Source organism: Lissotriton vulgaris, chromosome 2_2 (assembly GCF_964263255.1).
Source record: "Lissotriton vulgaris chromosome 2_2, aLisVul1.2, whole genome shotgun sequence".
NCBI classification, from domain to species: domain Eukaryota; kingdom Metazoa; phylum Chordata; class Amphibia; order Caudata; family Salamandridae; genus Lissotriton; species Lissotriton vulgaris.
This window is the reverse complement of record NC_141688.1, coordinates 214,097,537-214,120,055: the sequence shown is the minus strand read 5'-3', so window position 1 is coordinate 214,120,055 and position 22,519 is coordinate 214,097,537. Positions and strand designations below refer to the sequence as shown.

The window sequence follows — 22,519 nt, the reverse complement described above, 5'->3', positions numbered from 1 at the left end:
AGTGAGGGAGCTGCGGTGGTGCGGTGGCTGGTGCCAGTGAGTAGCCTTGCTGCGGAATTTTGAGCTATCTGAAGTTGACGGATAACTGAGGTGGGGGCTCCTAAGTAGAGTGCATTCCCATAGTCCAGCCTTGACAAAATGAGGGACTGGACTATGGTTTTCTTAGCGGTTTCAGGTAGCTGGGGAAGGATTTTACGGATGGTTTTTATTAGACCGAAGCAGGTAGCCACTGTCTTTTTTGCCTGGGTTTTGAAAGAAAGCTCCGTGTCGAGCCAAAACCCAAGGCTTTTTATCTTCGTTTTAGGGGTAGGTCCAGGTCCCATGCAAGGGGGCCACATAGAGGGGGTGTTAAAGGTGGCCTTTCTTCCGAGCAACATCAGCTCGGTTTTTCCTCCGTTCAATTTTAGATGGGAAGCATCCATCCACTCTGCGACTTCACCCAGGCAGCTGCAAAGATTGTTCTGGGGGGAGTCCGCCTGGGTGAGGGAGACTACTAGCTGGGTGTCATCAGCGTAGCTTACCAGTTGGATTCCGAAGGGGGCTACTACCTCTGCGAAGGGAGCCATATACACATTAAACAGTGTGGGCTAAGGGAGGAGCCCTGTGGTACCCCACACTGTAATGGTATTGGGAGAGAGCAGTTGGTATCTGAAAAGACCTTAAAGAATCTATTGCTAAGAAAAGATTCAAGCCATTCAAGAGCTTTACATGTGACTCCAATTCTTTCTAGACGGGCAAGGAGGACACGGTGATTAACCGTGTCAAAGGCGGCGCTGAGGTCCAGGAGGATAATGGCCGCGCTGCCACCTGCGTCCAGAATCCTCCTGGATACCTCAACCACCCTCAACAAAGCTGTTTCAGTTCCCTGTCCTTTTCGGAAACCTGTTTGTGTGGGATGTAGCAGGTTATGAGACTCCAAATAGGATGCCAGTTGTTTGTTAACCCACTTTTCAGCAAGCTTGCTGATACCGGGACGGAGGGAAATGGGGCGGTAATTGGAAAAGTCATCAGGGTTAAGATTTGTTTTTTTTAACAGGGCCTTTACCATGGCTAATTTCCAGTCTTGAGGTGCTATCCCGGAGTCCAGGGAGGTGTTAACAAGATCAATTATGTTTCTGCTAACATGGGGGAGGACCAATTTCAGGATAGACATAGGGGCGGGATCAAGAGGGGGACCACTCTTTATAGAATTAAAGAGGGAGGGGAAGAGGTCATCACTGAGAGGGTGAAAAAATGCAAGGTGGGATGTGGTAGAATTGATGTCATCCCTCAGAGGAGGGTTGAACTCTACTGCTGGGAGTGGGGGAAGAGAAAGTAAATTTTTTTCAATTTTCGTGGCAAAGAAATTTGCTAGTTCGTTGCAACGAGCGCCAGATTCTTCCGATGAAAGTTCAGATGAGGGGGATCAGGGGCCTTAATCAGCGTTTTTACTATTCTGAACATTTCTCTAGGGGCATTAGTGGAATTTTCGACTTTTTCCGCATTAAAAGTGGATTTAGCTGCATTAAGTGCCATTTTGTATTTCTTGATTGGGAGTTTGTATTTAGTTTTTTTCTCCTCGTCAAAATGTTTTCGCCATTGTCTTTCTTCTCGTTTGCACTCCTGTTTAAGGAGTCTTAGCTCTGAATTGAACCAGGGCTGTTTGTTCGGACCATTTTTCTTAGAAATGCATGTTTTAGGAAGCACACTATCTAGTGATTGTTCTATCCATTGGTTGAAATCTGTGTTGGCCTTATCGATATTTTGATTGGTCATAGGTTCGTTCTGCTTCAGCGAATCTATCCAATCGCTGGGTTCTAACTTTGTCCATCGCCTACCTAAAGTTTTATGGGGGGGTTGATTGGTACAAGGTCTGTTAATTTTCCATAAGAAAGGTATTACCATGTGGTCTGACCAGGGGATAGAATAAGGTGTAGATGTGGACAAATTCGCGACTTTGGTGAATATTGGGTCTAAAAGATTTCCTTTAGAGTAAGTAGGGTGTTGAACAATCAAGTTGAGTTGACATGCAGCTAGATCTTTGGTTAATTCCATAGCAATAGTGTCCAGAGGGTTGTTAAAATGGAGGTTCAAGTCTTCTTGCACTATAAAATTAGATACCATAGTGGCTGATTCCAGAATAGTTTCGATTAGCCCTTCAATAAATTGGCCGACCTGGCCAGGGGGGCGATAGATTAGAAGACCGGAAATTGAAAGCTCTGGAGAATAGGAGATAGAGAATAGTGTGCTCTCGCAATCTGGGATAGTCATGTTGATTAGGCGACAGGTTAAGTGTTCCCTATATAAAATGGCGATCCCTCCGACAACTTTAAGTTCTCGATCTCTATGTTGGATCAAATATCCAGCGGGTAGGGCCTGGGCAATGTCGGGACCGGAGGACGTGCTGAGCCACGTTTCTGTTAAAAACAGAATGTCCACGTTTAGGTCTTCGATCAATAGTGCTATTTCCGTGGAGTGCTTTGGTAAAGAGCGGCAATTAACTAGTGCCATCTTTAGAACAGTATCTACTGTCTTATTTTTTGGTGCTGGCGTGGTTTTAGTAGTGGCCTCAGTGGTCCTAAAAGGGCAGTTGTTACAGGAGAGGGAACCGAGGCCAAGGTCCATCGAATGGCTGCAAGGTGATGGGAGTATCCTATTGAGCGAGCGTAATCGCGAGCGGAAGTATGTTAATGGGCATGGGGTAGGAATACCATGGGTCTTAGGCCCGACTGTACGCGAACGGGCGCAAACGGGCATGACTCTGGCACGACTCCGGCGCAGGTCCGGCGCGTCCGCTGTACGCGTCCGCTGCGCGGAGTCATGACCGTTCGTTTTTATAGCGCTGTTAGAGCGCGCGATTCGCCTGGCCCACACCTAATATGGCCGCCAAGTTCTATTCCCAGCCCTCGGCGTCGATACTCAGCCGAGGGCGGTCCTGGTAAGGGAGGGGCACAGAGCGCTTAGGAGCGCTAAGGAGTCTCTATTCTATAGCGCTTTTTGGTCAAGCGCTGGGCAACACGCTAGGGGAATGCAGCTTTAAAAAGAGCTTTTCAATCAAATACAATTAAACAAAGTTAAAATACACTTCCTAGGGTGTCAAAGCAAAGGTTAGAGAAAGAGACCTCCCGGCTTCCGCCTCAGGAGGGAAAGGGTCCTTCTAATAGTAATCACTAGAGGATTGTTCTTACTTCCATTTTATAGCGCTGTTAGAGCGCGCGATTCGCCTGACCCACACCTAATATGGCCGCCAAGTTCTATTCCCAGCCCTCGGCGTCGATACTCAGCCGAGGGCGGTCCTGGTAAGGGAGGGGCACAGAGCGCTTAGGAGCGCTAAGGAGTCTCTATTCTATAGCGCTTTTTGGTCAAGCGCTGGGCAACACGCTAGGGGAATGCAGCTTTAAAAAGAGCTTTTCAATCAAATACAATTAAACAAAGTTAAAATACACTTCCTAGGGTGTCAAAGCAAAGGTTAGAGAAAGAGACCTCCCGGCTTCCGCCTCAGGAGGGGAAAGGGTCCTTCTAATAGTAATCACTAGAGGATTGTTCTTACTTCCGTTTTATAGCGCTGTTAGAGCGCGCGATTCGCCTGGCCCACACCTAATATGGCCGCCAAGTTCTATTCCCAGCCCTCGGCGTCGATACTCAGCCGAGGGCGGTCCTGGTAAGGGAGGGGCACAGAGCGCTTAGGAGCGCTAAGGAGTCTCTATTCTATAGCGCTTTTTGGTCAAGCGCTGGGCAACACGCTAGGGGAATGCAGGTTTAAAAAGAGCTTTTCAATCAAATACAATTAAACAAAGTTAAAATACACTTCCTAGGGTGTCAAAGCAAAGGTTAGAGAAAGAGACCTCCCGGCTTCTGCCTCAGGAGGGGAAAGGGTCCTTCTAATAGTAATCACTAGAGGATTGTTCTTACTTCCGTTTTATAGCGCTGTTAAAGCGCGCGATTCGCCTGGCCCACACCTAATATGGCCGCCAAGTTCTATTCCCAGCCCTCGGCGTCGATACTCAGCCGAGGGCGGTCCTGGTAAGGGAGGGGCACAGAGCGCTTAGGAGCGCTAAGGAGTCTCTATTCTATAGCGCTTTCTGGTCAAGCGCTGGGCAACACGCTAGGGGAATGCAGGTTTAAAAAGAGCTTTTCAATCAAATACAATTAAACAAAGTTAAAATACACTTCCTAGGCTGTCAAAGCAAAGGTTAGAGAAAGAGACCTCCCGGCTTCTGCCTCAGGAGGGGAAAGGGTCCTTCTAATAGTAATCACTAGAGGATTGTTCTTACTTCCGTTTTATAGCACTGTTAGAGCGCGCGATTCGCCTGGCCCACACCTAATATGGCCGCCAAGTTCTATTCCCAGCCCTCGGCGTCGATACTCAGCTGAGGGCGGTCCTGGTAAGGGAGGGGCACAGAGTGCTTAGGAGCGCTAAGGAGTCTCTAATCTATAGCGCTTTTTGGTCAAGCGCTGGGCAACACGCTAGGGGAATGCAGGTTTAAAAAGAGCTTTTCAATCAAATACATTTAAACAAAGTTAAAATACACTTCCTAGGGTGTCAAAGCAAAGGTTAGAGAAAGAGACCTCCCGGCTTCTGCCTCAGGAGGGGAAAGGGTCCTTCTAATAGTAATCACTAGAGGATTGTTCTTACTTCCGTTTTATAGCGCTGTTAAAGCGCGCGATTCGCCTGGCCCACACCTAATATGGCCGCCAAGTTCTATTCCCAGCCCTCGGCGTCGATACTCAGCCGAGGGCGGTCCTGGTAAGGGAGGGGCACAGAGCGCTTAGGAGCGCTAAGGAGTCTCTATTCTATAGCGCTTTTTGGTCAAGCGCTGGGCAACACGCTAGGGGAATGCAGGTTTAAAAAGAGCTTTTCAATCAAATACAATTAAACAAAGGTAAAATACACTTCCTAGGGTGTCAAAGCAAAGGTTAGAGAAAGAGACCTCCCGGCTTCCGCCTCAGGAGGGGAAAGGGTCCTTCTAATAGTAACCCAGAGCTCACACACTCTACACTGTATAGCAGTGATAAAGTGCCTAGAGGCCTAAAACCACCAACAATACACAGGGAAAAGGCTAGGAGACAGGCAAAAAGTTTAGGGGTGAACCTGCCAAAAGGGCCAAGTGCAACAGTTGTCAAAGTAGACGCCATGATTGGTGTAATATGCATTAAGCAAACAAGGCCCTTTACAACACCATACCCATATACCTCAATAACCGAATCTTCTTCCACACACCGAAAAGACACCTTGGATCAGCCGAACTCCTCCTGGCCACGGTCCCATGCTTCTACAAGACCAGAATGGGGGGAAAGTCCTCTCCTAACCCACAGCCAGGCCTGGAACAGTCTCCCTCTCCACCTCTACCAAGCTACCACATTTCCCTAATTCAGGAAGGACCTCAAGATGTGGCTCTTCGGAAGAACCCAGCACTCAATGGAGGCACTCCCCCTGCCCCCCAGCACCTTGAGACCCTGGCAGGTGAATACTTGGCTGTACCAACCATCATTGATTGCTTCAATTAATATGTGCAGTAATTAGCAGTGCATGGTGAGAGCGCGAGGTATAGTTACCTTAGGGCATGAGTTTTAGTTCCTCAAGATAACTATATCTGCTGAATTTCTATAGATTTATGTGTGTAAAATATGAACCGAAGTTATTAGCAAAACAAAAAATACATTTCCTATGGAAACATGGAAACTAGGTCCTAACTATAAGTACCTACTGGCGACCCCCAGTAGGTATAATATAGATTAATATATATTTCTAATACAGGTATGTTTTCATTTAATCCATCTTTCGATAGAGTTAATCACCACCCTTATGCAGTATGGGGATGGGAATTGTGAGAAATCAGGACCCATTTGTGTTCCCCGTAACCTTTTGCCCCTATGTTGATTCCTAGGTTCTGGTTTTCTGGCTCTGACTGTGTCCCTCACCAGACGCACAACCTGTGCTCTGTGTTAAAATTGCATGGTAACTAAGTATAATTACAATTGGCAATGACAGACCCCTGTAAGTCCCTAGTATATTATAAGGCAAGGGAGATTCAAACTACCAATAAGTCCCTGGTATATAATAGGGCAGGGAGGTTTAGAGGCCCAGCAAATTGCCTGCACTGGAGTGTGCAATACTGTAGTGCCGGTAGTCATTTTAAAATCCAGCCCTGCCATGCAGGCTGCATTTAAATTGAAATTATATGCAAATTCAACTTTGGATTTAAAGGTACTTAGAAAGTAATAATCTACCATATCTACACATATAAGTCGACCTTAAGGCCATCCCCAAGTGCCCAAGGGGTAGGGTGTGTTATAAATAAGCAAATGCATTATAAAAGTTGTTCTATTAGCCGTGGTGAGGGAGAAACTGCCAATATTTTTTTCCTATTGGAGTGAATGACTTCATAATCTAATATCGTAATATTTTATTTCAATATAAATATTGGTAGGAGCCATGTAAAATATACTACAAGCTAACACATTAATAGTTTAGATAATCGCAACAAGTTGCCACAGTTGGATTTAAAATAACTACAAAATACAGCCTTTCAGCTGCTTTCTCCTGATTGGACAGCCTTTACCTGGCTGAGCCACAGTTGCTCAAAGCAAGTGTGCAAAGCCCTGCTAGGAAGAAAATGAGTTTCCTGTGGGGGGAGAAATACAAGCAGCAGAGCAGATGGCAGAAAGGGGGTGAGGGAGGTACATGGCATGTGAGGCAGACCCCATGGTCAAACTGGTCTTCAAAGGGAGAGTGACACTTTAGGACAGCACAGGCCGACCCCCATATCCTGCCACCCCCAGCCACATAGGAACCTCCTTTAATTATATTAGGGAGAGCATTGGAAGGGGAGTGTTTAGGCCAATTAGCCACAATAGTAGGTTGAGTTAGCCTGATTCAGCTTCTCTGGAGTTTGGATTCATGTTGGATTTTGAGAGAATGTTTTTTTTCTGGGACAAGAATATGTCACATTTTGGAGGAACTGGTCATACACCTGGGTGGCACCCTGAATACCAATGGTCAGGGGAGCTACCCTGCTTGACATACCAGGAACACCGGATAAATATGGAATGGCTGCATAGCTACTCAGATCTTCTGCTTGAAACTATAAGGAGAAGTACTACCCTGCTGGAATTTGGATCTACACCCAAATGCCTGCACCCTGAGGAACTGCACCTGCTGCATAATCTGGTACTACAGCTCCAAGGACATTGCCTTGTTTCCAGAAGAATTACAGAGTGGACTACCTGCAGGATAAAGGTTAACAGAGCCCACCTGCATCATTTCCACCAAGAGTCCCCATCCTGGAGTGCGTCCAGTGGAATTTATAGGATTTGGCCTGGTGCACTGTGGGTATTGTGGTACAGACATACCAAGCACCATCAAGGAGATTTCGGAACCTTGGATTTATGATATGTACACATTGAACCCTCAAGGGGAACCTCAGAAAGAAGTTGTAGAACTTTGGAGCAACTTTTGGAAAAAGGTCCATCAGGTGACCGACTCAATGTTGAGAGTCAAGTCGGCTACAACTGTGACCGAGCCTGGATTTTAGAATTGTCCCGCTGAAAGTTCTGGCACTGTAGTGTAGGAGAGTAGGATCCTTCTGCTTTGTTACCCCCTCTTTTTGCCTGGTGCTTAGCTGTTTTTGACTACTCTGACTGGAATCCTGATAATCAGGACCCCAGTCTCTCTGCTTTCACCCTTACATTAATATATGTTGAGTACTTGGGTACATCATCATTTTTCGCTTGCTCGCAGTCCTCCCTCTATGTAGGGAGAGGTGTGGCGCCGCAGCCAGTGTGACTGACGCTGGAAACTGGGGATTACGGTTCGATCCCCGGCGCCGGCAGCATATTAGCCCGGCACCATGTGACTCTGGGCAATAGCTTGCATAATCTTCCCCACGGCCCCCAGCGCCTGAAGGCCCTTACGGGTGATTGTTCGCGCTTTACAAATGTGTATTATTATTATTATTATTATTATTATTATTATATCCCAGATGGGTTACTGGGGTACCCTTATAAGTCCCTAGTATACAGTACTACGGTACCAAGGGCATAGCTACCCCAGAGGTCCCACATGGGCTGAAGCATACATTATACCATCCATGGGAGACCATTCAAAATGTACCTACAAGCATGCCATTGAAGCCTGTGTTAGCTGGTGCTAGCACCACTTACTAAATATTTAGGTTTCCTATATCTAGGGTCCCTGCACTTAAAACTAACTCTGGGTGAAGTACCTCGCTACGCTTGCGTAGTTTGCAAAGTTTGCACTACTACGCACTACACGATTTGCACGTAGCACAGTTCAAACACACGTAGCGTAGTGGTCATTTTTCGCTTGCTCGCAGTCCTCAACGTCAATTTGGCGACCGTGAGCGAGCAAAATTACATCCCGGCGAGACTTTTTCTTTGTTCGCAATCAGCGACATCAAGTTGCCGATCGCGTGCGTGGAAAATAAACCTCCCGGCGAGATTCTCAACAAGGGGGGGTCAGGTTTCTCATTGCGAGTGGTCGTGTATGCTCTCGACCGCTCGCATTCAGAAACTACCAGTTCTCGCTGAGAAAGATGCTGCTCGAGTAGAAAAGTACTCGAGCGGCAGAAAACGACCGCTTGCACTGTGCAAGATGTGGTTTGCCCTGATTGCACAGTGCAGACAGGCACCCAGCACTGTGCAATCAGTGTGAACAGCATTTTGCACAGTGCACTATGCAGTTCGTGTAGATACGCATAGATCGCGTAATGCGAAGTGCACTTCGCGTAGCTACGCATAGCGCTACTGCGCGAACTACGCCAGGGTTACTTAAAACCTATAAGACACCTCTATAGCAGGCCTTTGCAATCCTGAAGGCAGGGTGCTTGGTTCTTAGTGAGAGGGTGTCCCTGCCTGAGCAGGACACCCTTACAGCATACGGAGTCCATTCTCCCGGGTTGTCAGTGTAGCAGCCATATATCATATAGAGGGGCACCGCATAATTCTGCGATAACCATCTCGAAACTAGCTGCAACTAATCCTATCATGTTTGGTATCAAACATGTTGGAATCATACCTCGCACACCGTAAACGGTATGGAAGGTATGATTCCAAGCACTGGTAGAGTCCTCCGTTAGGCTTTCCATGTCCCCGGTACCAGTCATCCAGACCCGGACAGCTAAAAATGGCTGCTGCCGACCAGAGACACAATTCTGCCCTCCTGCTGCTGAGCCAAGCATGAGCAGGGGAAGGCAGAACAATAGGCATCCTGTTACAGGGAGGTATGACCACCTCCCAGACAGAATTTAGTTTATTGCGGCAGGGTGGGTGCGCTTGCCAGCGCCACTCAATCTGCATGAGGGGCACATTTGGTGTCCCCATACATAGTCCAGTTCAAACCAATCCTGGGAGCCGGACATGGGAGTAACCACCCCCTGTCCCGAATAGTCCCAACCCTTTCCTAAGGGTACTGAAGGACTTACCTGTGGTTGGGTATACACATTCGTCTTGGGATAAGATTCAGATCAGATACCACTTCTTCTTGGACCGTCTGGGCACTCTGAACTACGCTGGACTTCGATTGGGCTTGACTCTGTCTCCCTTCCAGTCTGCTGCATTGTCTGTTACTTCCAAGGCCTTTGGCATACATGACACCTGAAAGAATCTGCCTTGGAGTGAAGGAGTCCCTCCCGTGCATTCGCAGGCACCGTTACTAAGTTAACCGATCTGCTGATCGCGAGATCCTAGGACTCAGAAAGGTTCTACAGCACAGGTGGTTGCAATAACCGAACCCCTGTGCACTGCTACAACTTGCAGTAGCCAAGTCTTGTCGACTACCTTCCTAGAAGATCTTCAGGCTCCAAGAAGATCCAACCTCGAGCATCTCCTATGGACAGAATCTTCATCCACACCACATCGGGTGCAACATGGGCTCCATCTTTTGGTGAGCTGCTTGAGGTTCTCTTGCGACTCCAGTGCCTTCGGCCTGTGGGTCTATTTGAGGGTCACCTTTGATTCTCTTGGGCTCCCCTGATTGCTCAGCATTACCCTGACTCCCCTGCTGGCTGGTCCCGTCGTTACTACTTCTTCAGCTCCTGCATAGTTTGCATTTGCCAAGGCTAGTTGGTGCTCCCGTTGGACATAGACCCTTCAGCACTCTACATCCTTTGTTGGAGAGCTTGTGCATGGCTACTGGTCTTCCTCAGCATTGCCTGGTCCTCACAGCTGCAGAGTCAAGGTCCTTGTCAACTCTCCTGCTGGCTGGTCCCGTCGTTACTACTTCTTCAGCTCCTGCATAGTTTGCATTTGCCAAGGCTAGTTGGTGCTCCCGTTGGACACCGACCCTTCAGCACTCGACATCCTTTGTTGGAGAGCTTGTGCATGGCTACTGGTCTTCCTCAGCATTCCCTGGTCCTCACAGCTGCAGAGTCACGGTCCTTGTCAACTCTCCTGCAACTTCTGAAATGGATGGGCATTTGTCTTCCAAATCTCCTGGTCAATCCTGAGTGACATAGACTCTGTCCACTCTGCTTGCAGGAACCTCCCAACCAGAATCCCCCTTTGGATTCCATAAGACACTTTATCCTACTTCAGCAGCGACACTTTCCTTAAGTCCTCCGTTGGGTTTGCATGCTGTTTTCGACACCACTTCACACCGGCTACACTGGTGTAGGTGACGTGGTTACTTGTTTATCCATGGGTGAGGTGGCTATCCAACCTTCTGTCTTCCTCAGGGTTTCTTCAAGGTCCACTGGGAAGGGTACCAGATCTTTAAAAATCCAACCATGACTAAACTGTAGACTTGTATGGAGCATGCGGTCGTGTTCTCACACTGCACCCCCTCTCCTTTGGTGGCTCCTCGGGTCCCCAGCACTTCCATGTCCTCTGAACATTGTCGAGTCGTGGTTCTTATACCACTTTCTTAGTGTATGGTTTGGTCCCCTCTGGGGTTCACTGTGTAATACGTGCTATTTACTGTGTTTGTTTGCAAAGTATTGTGTGCATTGTGTTTATCTACGGGTAGGAGATATCCAGACGTGTTAAAGAGTATTATATAATAAATACATATTTTTATAAATAATTTGTGTGGTTCTTTTTCACTTAATCAATACTGTAAGATTACATTTTGTTAAACGTGCTGCTTTACACTACTTCTGGACTAAGCTGCTCTCCACAGCTATTATGATTGTCTAAGACCTCCATAAATTCCAGGATTTGCCGGGGGCCTCGCAGAAAGTTACGCGGTGAAACAGCCTGATGAAGGGCCAAGAGAAAAAGCTCCAGTAAAATGAATAAGTGTGAATGTAAAATGTTGACTGAGGCTTCCTGCTTAGTGTATCTGACCAGAAACCAGCAAGGTCAGCCTCATACTTTGACTTTTTCCCGGTCAAGCGCGACCACATGTACAATAGTGGCGCTACATCTGTTTATGTACTAGAAAGTGTTTATACTTTAAGAATTCATAGCTCGGTTCCTCACATTGAATGTTTGTCATTTTGTTATCTATGTGTTCATAACAATATAATCTATTTTTATAAATTGGAGATTTTTTTTTATTGTGTGTTGTATCTTATTTATTTAAAGTTTTGGTGTTTTAAATGCTTTACACACCTGTCCCCTAAGTAACGGTTGCCTACTCGTTGCCAGCCACTAAGGGTTGAGCAAGGGAATCATTTATTGAGACTTTGACTGACCCTGTAATTGTGTTTATGGCCTTTTTACTAGTCGTAATCACTATTAATAATACAGCTCCCAACATTTGTTGGTAGCTGTGGGATACATACTTGTGTTTTAATTACACTATACAAATAGTAATAATCCACGTTCCAACTTTTGCATGGAGAAACTTGAGAATTCCACTACGACTGCAAGTTTGTGGGTAAGTCACCCAATTATACATAATTCCCTGCTATGGAGCACGCTTAATCCACAAATATGCTAAGTGGAAACATTACAGCAGTTTTACCACATTATTTGTGATAAATACATAGCTCCACTTAGGAGTGCAAATAGTTTGTGAATTGGGCCACGAGCCTTCACAATCAGTAGTGGTTCTACAAATCCTCTCTAGTGTTTCAAGCATACACAAGTCTCCTTCCCCTTCCTATATATTTGATTTCATTCTCCAAAATGTGCCTATACCTATCTGACATAAGCTAGTCCCAAGAAATTAAGGAGATCTTTTAATCAGAGACAATTTTCAAAAATCTGTATATTTCTTTTAGTAAGAGACTTGTCTTAATGCCTCCTGTGAAAGGTGTAGCTAGCCAGTCTTCAGAACCTCTAAGAGGGTAACATTACATGTAGTTCAGTACTTTACTGTAGTGATAGTACCAAGGCCATACCAATACGACAGATTGTGTTATTTCTATTGGTTGATCAAACTGCGCTATTACAAATTGAAGATGATGTAATACATCCCTGTGTATTTTATACAAAAACCACCCTCCAGGGTTATTTTACAGAAAGAATTTCTACCGAGCCCCTTTGAGTCTTCTACTCAGATATATTGATCAGTGCCTCTCAGTGGAAGTCCAGTCTCCAGAACTTCTAGATTTATATAATTCTAAGGCCGGTCTGAAGAACCAATGTCAATCTTTCATGCTGAAGACAACTATTCTTTTAATCAACTAGCTCAGTCTTCAAACCTCTGTGTCTTCGAGTAAAAAAAAGGCATTCCCCAGGTCAACTCTTGCCATGTATTTTCGCCAAAATCTAGACCCTCGCCGTGGCTGTCATTTAGTCAGTGTCTGGAACCTCATCATGTCTTTAGGTCAGTGGGTAGTCACGAGATCCTCTGTGTGTCTGTAGAGGAGAAGCCTTTCTACTAACCCTTTTACTATTCTTTATTTAGAAACGGTACACCAGTATCTAGGTGTTAAATCATGAATCAGTCTCCTAAACCCTCTAGAGGTCTCATATCTCCAGTGCGCATGTACATTACAAGGCACAGAGGTAATTCCAACATGGGGCTGAATTCTGAGACATGTGCCAGGATTATTGATCTATTTCCTACCTTTGGGAGGCTTTCCATTAGCTAATTTATCACAGCTTTCGACCAGGGACCCATGTGCAGAGCCTGGTCAATCTGCCTTTTGTTATAGGTGACACCTCTGATAATTGAAGGTCTCATTAAAGCGGACTAGCTGAGCGCCTGGTGCGTTTCCTTAACACTTACCAGTAAATCCTCCACAATCGCTTGCAGGCCTCCACCGCTCAGCTCACGTGTGTTTTGTTATGTTAAAGAAACTTGTAGAGCGCAACGTATATCTGGAGGTGTCTTGGCGCTAGTCCGAGTGCAGAGCAGTTGTGCTCTTTGTTACTGTCTGGCTTACAGCTGATAACGTCTGGATATCATAGACATAGATATCAGAGTGATAATCAGCACCACTAGTCCATGTGCTCTGGGCTTTTAAAGATGCAACAGTAGGCAGATGTGGATGTTTACAGTTCTTCAGCAGGATAAGGATCGACCACAGGGTGATTGGCATTTCTGATCATAGATCTGTGCACAGCTTTGAGGATAATTTATGAAGAGGGTGTTGTTATCTCGGTGTGTTTTCTCTGGTACATGTAATTTAATATGGCTCACCATGCAAGCTCCAGAGCAGTGTGCATCCTCCTGAGGTGTCTCTAACAATGTACCTCTTGTGACTCAATAAAGGTGCTCTTCTCGTGCTCAAGCAGGGAGGCGCTGCTTTGAATTTAGAGATGAGACAAAGGAGACGTTTCTTCTTTGTGCGCTGCATCGCCTTTCTTATTCAGTGTATTGCAAGCACAGGGAGGTGACTGCAGTACCCTAAAACACACTGTGTTAATGGTTATAATATGTGTGAGAACAGCTGATTATTTCATGTATTCGGAGTATTTGAATTCGTTTTACATGTGAATAGCATGGTTTAGCACACACTGGTGGTCCAGCACTGGGAGGTACTTGGGGAGAGGTTTAGCCTTAATTGGGTATCTATTCAAAGCCAAAGTATTTTTAAATTGTACTATTTTCTTCATTATATTGCTTCGAATTCATCCTTTGAATGTTTTTTTTAAACTAAGATCCTGTGTTGTCTCGTGTATTGTATTTTTCAACGATCGAGCTGAATTAGTAGTATCTTTTCTCAACCGGTGCAGTGGTGTCCACCGTAGGCGAAAAGGGCTGAATCCATGTTAGTATTTGAAGATATTCATGTACAATAAATGGACTTGTAATTAATGAAAAGTAAACAGTGGGTGGTAAGATGGGGATAAAAACATAGCATTTGCACACATACGCAATAACTGGATGCACAAATATAGGTATTTACAAAGACAAAGAACCATTCCTGATTCACTGAAAAAGTTATGGTGGGAGTTTACCTTAGCTGAACTCCTGCTTAACCAACTATGATAAAGCTAGCATTCCTAGGCTGCAACACATCCAAGATTCATAATGCCTGGGAAGCGCCCACAGCAACCCATTGTCACCCTGCCTCCACTTCTACAGGTGTCCCAAGCCCAGACAATGTTGACTATGAGTGTTGAAGACCAGAGAGACTCCTGTTTGGGTCTATTAATGCTAAACACGACTTAGGGAGTAATCAGTGTTTCTTAGCAAATCCGGGTACACCTTGTGCTCAAATCTCCCACCACGCTTCATGATCCCGCTCACATGCAGACCCCACCTGAGCAGAAAACACTGATAGACCATCAACAGTTCACTCATCGGTGCACACAAATCAGTAGCAGTATAAATCCTCCAACCCATTGCCCATCAGCAAAGACATATATGCTCTACAATCAACCTGCTCCTGACTTAGTTGGCATCATCATACAATGTGCTCTATACATTCTTTATTCACACTAATAAGGCATACATTCACCCTCATACACATTGTTGATATTCTCATTCCCACAGGCTACAGCAACCAATGCACAGACTCCACAGACAAGAAAGCAGAATGATTTGTCATCATCCACAAATGTATCTGGCGTAAAAAGTAAGTGACAAAGCAACTACCAAGTCATTTGAACTCCTCGTCTACCATTCGGCCCTTTTGGTATCTCAAATAGTCTCACCCAATTTCATCTACAGAGTCTTGGAACCAACACAAACCACCACGAAAAAAATCTCAGACATCATCACCACTGAATTCAATAGGCACACTCCACCCATAATCCTCAGTGAGTTCAACCTCCCCAGTCATTCAACCACTAAGGAAATAAGGATGTATGTCGTTAGAACGCGCGCGTTACCACGACCTACTATTACAACGCAGTCGTAACAACGAAAGTTGTTACCACGCATTGCGCTGGGGGGGCGCAAAATTAAATAATTTAATTTAATATTCCAACACCAGTCCCCGTGGATAGTAGGGAAGGTGTTAGGATAGTAAATTAAATCATTTCCTATCCTTGAGCACCCCCCAGCGCATTGCGTGGTAACAACTTTTGTTGTTACGACCACGTTGTAATGGTAGGTCGTGGTAATGCGCGCGTTGTAAGCGTTGCATACCAGGAAATTAAGGCAATGAAAGAATCCCTACACGCACTGCTCATATATTTGCATATCAGGAATCAAAGAATCAAACCAACATACAAGGTAACACCATCAACCACATTATGGCACCCTCACCCTCAATTGACTGTACGGACTGAACAGACCACTTCGCCTATCCCTTCTACTGCTTTCACTCCACACTTTTACACCAATGCCACTCAAACGGACAAAAATAATCATATCGTTTGTTTATGGGTACCCTCCAAGAAAATCTTATCAGTTCCCCAGTCTCCTACCAAATCCAATCGGATATCAACACACTCCTTGGCAAAGACAACAAAGCCACGAATACCCATGTGGAACTCGACACAATACTGAAAACATATGGGCCAACACTTCAGCATTATAACATAGCCAAAGACTCTCAGAGAACAAAGGCACCCTATAGGGACAAGAAAAGGACCAATGCTCACTGACCTATAGCATCTAACTCGGCACATAGATCTCTCATCACCACAATCAAAGCAAACTGCTGTAAGACTGCCACCAACAAAGCGTCTAATTAAATAAAAGTACTTTCAAAGACTGTCAGGCATTACAGCAGTCCACATCCAATCCATCCATTCCAACAACCAGGAGAGAAGTGCAATACCATCAGTTATTTCTTCTATGAGAGATAAACAAATCAGATCCCACAGCTGCAAAATTAAACAGTCCCTCTGCCTACAACCTGGTGTCACTTCAGCCCTAAGTGTAGCGTCTACACACTACTACTCATGCACTGTACTCACCAACACCTGCAATGTACTCTGATCCTTGACCCTGTCAATATTGTAAACTGCAACAGTTCTTGGTAAAAAATCAGTATGAAAGCAGTCCTGATCAGACTGTTGGATGAAATAGTCAAGAATAACCTTCCACAGGGGTATACATCTGAATTCTTATCATGCTGCAACCATGAAACAGCTATCCTAAATGTAGTTGTTGATTCGCTTCTCACCAAGGTTAAGAATGCCCCTGCCTCTAACTATGCAGCCTTCAAGCCAGTTGGCCACCAAATATTTGTCTATACCACAGGAAATAAACAGGGGATTCTCAGAAACAGTCCTGTCCAACCTACTTACCTGTGCTCAATCAGAAGGGAAATCAAGATCCTATAAACTTCCAATCTCCTCTCTCCCTCGTCATCTTCATCCTTTACATAGACATTCTTGGTTGTATACTCACTGACAACATCAAATTCATCAACATACCAACGGGCATGCAACGCTACCGCAAATTCTCGTCAGCTCCTGACATCCGAGGACTAAAATCCTGCCTCAAGCTTATCTAATCAAGCAACTACCTGAAGCTCAAATTGAAAGAGTCAGAAATACACCAACTACCTAAGAGTAACAGACAAACACTGATTCAGATTTGGCCATTCAACATCATCTGATTCAAATTTGACCTTCATGTCGGATGGCCAAGTATGATACAGTGTTTGATTGTGATTTGACCACCTGGCTTCCGAGTGTTTGAGCCAAGTGGCTTTATCAGCCAAATGAAAGCAAATGAGCAATCACTAGGATTTACTCTCGACACAAGCATATACTGTAAAGGACACATGTCCGGGATGGTGGACTTCCTGGTGCTAGCGCTCTCTTCTGAAAAAAGTGAATGCCTTGTTAGCCGAAACGTACTGCAGGGAACAATGCAAGCCTCGAATAGCTAGATGGAGGCAATACTGTGCTCTGTTATAGTGCATACTGTGTGAAAAGTACCTGTAACAAAACAAGCAAAATAGTGGCAATGATGCTTATCAGGTGGGACAATAATAACAAATATTGTAACATTATGATATCATAAGCTTCTTTTAGCAATATTTTGCATCCCACCTTACTCTCGACTAAGCTAATCTTAATACTAAAAGTGTCCTACTTTTAGTTTCAGAGATATTCTTACTGACATACCTCTACTGCAAAACAGTACAAATGTTCATCGAAGAAGCAGCATTTTCTATTATCATCTCAATTGCGAGGCAGATACTCTTGCCACTGAAGGCGGGCTGTGCCTACACTGTAGTTTCAGCAAAGGAAGGTCATTACAGTTTCGTGTAACTTCCATCTCAAGTCGCTTGTAAGAAGATTTTCTCTATCATATTACACTGTGTTCTCAATTTGCATATTGTATCTGACCATTATTGGAACATTTCCAGAATAAACAATTACCATTAAAGAACTGTCTGCTTTTCACATGCTTTCATGCTATAAAAACGTGCTTATCCTTTCCAAACATTAAACAGTTATATAAAGTTAACAGCTTCTATAAAATGTGTTCATTAATTATTTAAACACAATCACTAGAAGACAAGCCAATACATACAGAAACAATATGATTATATTTACGCAAACCTTAATATCACATTAAGGGTGTGGGAAGCTCTGGACACGTTCCTAGACCACTACGACCCTCCAGTAAATATCTGGCCCGCACCATTACTATACCGATCTAAGATCTATAGGACAGCACAAGGCAGAGACGGAATAGGCCCAAAGTGGACGCAAGAACCCTTATTTGTTGTAAAACTAAATGCAAATGATATAAACAATGCTAATGTAAAGCTAAGGTTGTGTACCTCTCTAAGTGCCTGTCCTATCCCCCTTCCTTTATCTACTCTAACTTTTCTATCCTTTCCTCCTTACAGCTCCTTCGCTGTCAAAAAATTATCAGCAAGAGGGTGACCACATATACAACATTGTACGAGCGTTATATGCCAGTGGTGGCTCACCCTGCACCAATATTTGTGATTGTATACAGTATATAAAAACAATAAACATATTTTTTAAATGAATTTTAAATAAACAATAAATAACATGAATAAATATGATTTATACTTAAACCTATACCTAAATAAACAGTATGTGTAATTGAGAAGGGGAGATACATTGGGGAGAATATATATGATAGTAAGGTTAAACACCACACTTACATTTGACATCATAAATGTGATTTACTGACATAAAAAGTCTCGCAGTTTACAGTAAGGTGCATGTTAGCAAATCTGGTGTTAGCAAATCTGCTCTTTTATTTTGTGTTGGAATGTGGGTAAAATCCTGTAAACATTGGTGAACAACAACAAACATCCATGTTTATGGTATCAGATCACACTGCAGCATGGAGACCACAACCTTACACATCACAGTGCAGATTATGCCCTTTGGACCATAGATGAAGATGAACTTGCCTCCTGGTATTGCTAGCACTCCCAGCTGCCTTTGACACAGTCGACCATCCAACCCTCATCCACACCCTGGAGACTTGAATGGGATTCACTGTAAAGCCTTTCCCTGGGTCTCCTCCTATCTTTCTAATTGACACTAAAGTGTTCACATGGGCTCCTCCAAGTACCAAAAGATCCCTATAACATGCAGAGTCCCCAGATATCCTGTGATCTTCAAGCTCTAAATGTAATCCCCTGGGATTATGCTCAAAGATATTAAAAATCAATTATTTTTTAAAGGAAGTGAAACCATTTAATCAAGAAAGCAACTTCAGAACCGCTGTACAAGCCCTCATACTCTTGCATCTGGTTGCTTGTTACGTGCATGCTCCAAGGCCTCCTACAGTCCCCATTGGCACCTCGAAAGGGCATCTTACACACTACAACATGTCTCATCCGGGGAAAGAAGAAGTGCCCTCACATCACCCCCATCCTGATGGAATTCAACTGGCTACCTATGCCAGCTCGCACCATCTTCATAACCAGGTGCACCATTTACAAAGCCAGCATTACCAGCATCCGTGCTTATCTTGTGGGCGAGCTCATCATCTTTGTTAGTTCTCTGCCTTCCTCCAGCCAGGCCACCAATAGTCTGGAGGTTACTGGCCTAATTTAGAGTTTGATAAAAGGGTTAAAAGTACATTAAATCTGATGCCACTTGTAATAAGGCAGATGGGGTATCCATCACAGACCTTATTACAAGTGCATTATATCCTATACCACTTAACTCTAAATCAGGCCCTAAAATCTGGAAAAAAGACAAAAACAGCAGAACTTTTCCATCTGTGCACCCAAAATCTGGAAGAACAACCCTGTATCAATGATGACCACCCCAATGCTGGAGTGAAAGTATGACTTTGTTCTGTATTCTGTCCATCAATTGTTCTTTTTGTATATACCTGAGTAATCAAATGAATGGGTGACAGTAGCTGCTTCTCAGGAGTACTGAGAAATCTACACATGTATTCAACATTCAGATATATGTGGATGTGCCACAATTGTAATTCTTTAAATGGCACCTCTGTGGTTAGGCCCCATTATGGCTATCAGTCTCCTGTGTGTAAGTGTAAATTCCAAACAATGTACTTGTATTTGGATATCCGAGGTACAAAATTGTAGTAGGAAACTATAAAGCTGAAGTGCGTCCCATTCAATAGCTTTTTTTTAAAAAAACGTGCATAAGAAATGATTGATGTTTTTGAAAAGGAGTTGGAAATAAACCAGTAAGAAAGTTTTTGCTCGAATACATCCCTGAAAAATCGACTCTCTGATGATGAATGTTCACCCAAAAAGAATTTTGTGTGGAAACACTGTCTTGGGAAGTATATAACTTGTAGAGGAACTTCAGTAGCAGCCACAATTGTATACATTTCACAAACTAGGCAACTACATAAAGTGTAGAGTTTGTGCATTTAGCAAACATTTGCAGGAGGAATTAAAATTCTGAACATCTTTACATTTATGTCCATAAAACATACTAAAGACATATTCACTTAGACCAGCTCCATGAGCTAACTTTAATTCAAGTAATATATATAAAATTCTGGTACCGAGTGCCCCATGCAATCCTTTTTCAATTTTTGAAATTATACAAGATAACAAGGAAAAGATTCAGATTTTAGTATTTATATAATTGATCTTATTGCTCTTAGCTATGTCTATGTGCAATATTCTTGTTTTTTATATCATAATACCCTTTCTTCCCCGATCCAAATTTCCAGCCTTAAATCTTCCCTTCTCGCACACAAGACGAGGGTTCAAGATAAAACAACATGACCTTTGCATTGTTTTCAGATAGGTCCTGAATAACAATTCTGAAATTTGATCGAGTGTGAGTTCCTATATCACTGTAGTGTTAGACAAACCCCTAATTAAGCAGGAAAAAATGAAGCAGATTAGATTTTGTTAATCTGCGTTGCCATATATGCTATGATACAGTAAGGGTAAGGGTAAGGGCTTCAAGCAGAGGTGCTTGATTATGTTATTTATTTCAAAGAACTGAATACTGAATACTGAATAATATTAAGTAAGTCCAACCTAGGATTGGCACAAGTGGTTTGAAAAATATAATGGTTTATGTTTCCAGTGTACAAAGTTTCAAATTTCACACACAAAATTGGGCAAAGTTGGCAACCGTACCACTCTGTCAAATTTTCAAAGTATGTTGAGTTTTTCATTATTACCTAAATTTGCTTGAATGATTTTTAAACAATATTTTTTTTGCCAAAACTTTCGGAGCAGTGTCAGCTGTAAGTGGAGATTTTTGCCAACTGTTTACCATGCAAACTATCTAGTGGCAGTTTCCTTTCTCTGGTTGTTTCCCTGACTTTACAAACTTCCTAAAGTTCATGAATATTGAGAAATGTAAACACCAGCCTCACTAAGATCAACATTTAGCAGTGATAAACATTTCCAGCTTTAAAAATAACTATTTTTGTTTGGGCACACAAAGGTTCACAAGTACTGGTATTTTTAAAATATATCTTTCCATTAGCTGCTTTACTGATGGCAGTATCAATGATGCCAATTCACCAAAATGCTGAGGGTAACAGAAGGGACATCACACTTCCTATAAACTCAATGACATCACAGGAAGCCATTTTCCTTTGTGAACTGAATTATCAACCAGCCCATTCGGCCAGTTTCTCAGGCAACACATTTTGCATTATTTATTATTGGAATAAGTAAGTAACAATTTAAAATCCAAATATATACATGCCGCTTAGACAAGGGGATCAAACAAATAGACCGCAACAGCAAGAAAGCACTAGACTTTCCTACCATGGGAACAAAGTGGACGGAAAACCTTTGTAACCTTTGTAATGTGTAACCTAAGAAATGCACCAGCATGTGGACTAGTACTTCAGCAGAATTGGGCTGGATGAGAAGGTTGTACAAGAACTATGAATGAGTGGAACACTATGGTGTGTTTCATCTCTTGTGAATCGGAGCTGTAGATTCTCATTACCACACGTGGAGGTAAGCATTGTTGGATACGGGCAGGTGCAGGAATACTGATGGACAATGATGACCCCCCCCTGAGAAACCACATACATAACAAAGAGTATTGGAGTGAAGAACAGAAATCAGATAATAACCTGTGGATGCCAATTCACCAAAATGACAATGGCAATGGAAATGGCATCGCTAACTCTATTACCACCAGAAAGTTTCACAGGCTTGATCCCTTGTGCAAACTACAGGAAAAGGAAAAACGATAGAAAACTACCAGGAGCTAACTACCCTAGAGCCATGATCACCTTCTGTAGCTGTCACTGCTTATATAACCCCTGAGGCAAGCGGTAGCCAGAGCAACGCTGGAACCCTGGAGGTTGTCTAGGTACCACTCCATGCCATCTCGGCGGCTTTATTCTAAAACAGATGTAGCACCACTGTTCATGCCAATGCGAAGCTCGGCACACAAGACCTCTGTGTCTTTGGGATTATTAAAGGCAGTGAGTACTGATATCAACTGTGGAACAGATAACAGAACATGGACAAGTGCTCTATTAGCACCCTGCTTTGACCGAGGGGGGTTGTACTACTGGCCAACAACTCTTCCATAAATTAACTCCTTAATCACATGAATAGTTAGATGACATGATCTGCAACTGCAGCAGAAAACAAAGTTAAGGTAGGTATGCTTGTAGTAATCTCAGCCTTTGGTAATCCTTCTGATTGCATTCCATTCCATCATCACCTCAAACTACACCTCAGCGAATCGGTCTTACTAGGGCAAAATTGTTCTGAGATTTCATGTGTTCATATTCAGAGGGAACCTGTCCTGGCAGTTTTGGGCACTGTTCCTGTTGAGCAGGAGCAAGACAATTTGCATATCAGCGGTT

The 22,519-nt window shown here is 43.7% G+C and overlaps 1 protein-coding gene across 1 annotated transcript in view; it reads right to left on the bottom strand.

Annotated features, from left to right (window-relative positions):
* Positions 1-22,519, bottom strand: part of LOC147729256 (SH3 and multiple ankyrin repeat domains protein 2-like) — a 2,641,300-nt gene that overhangs the window by 715,546 nt on the left and 1,903,235 nt on the right. The gene's annotated exons all lie outside the window — the stretch shown is intronic.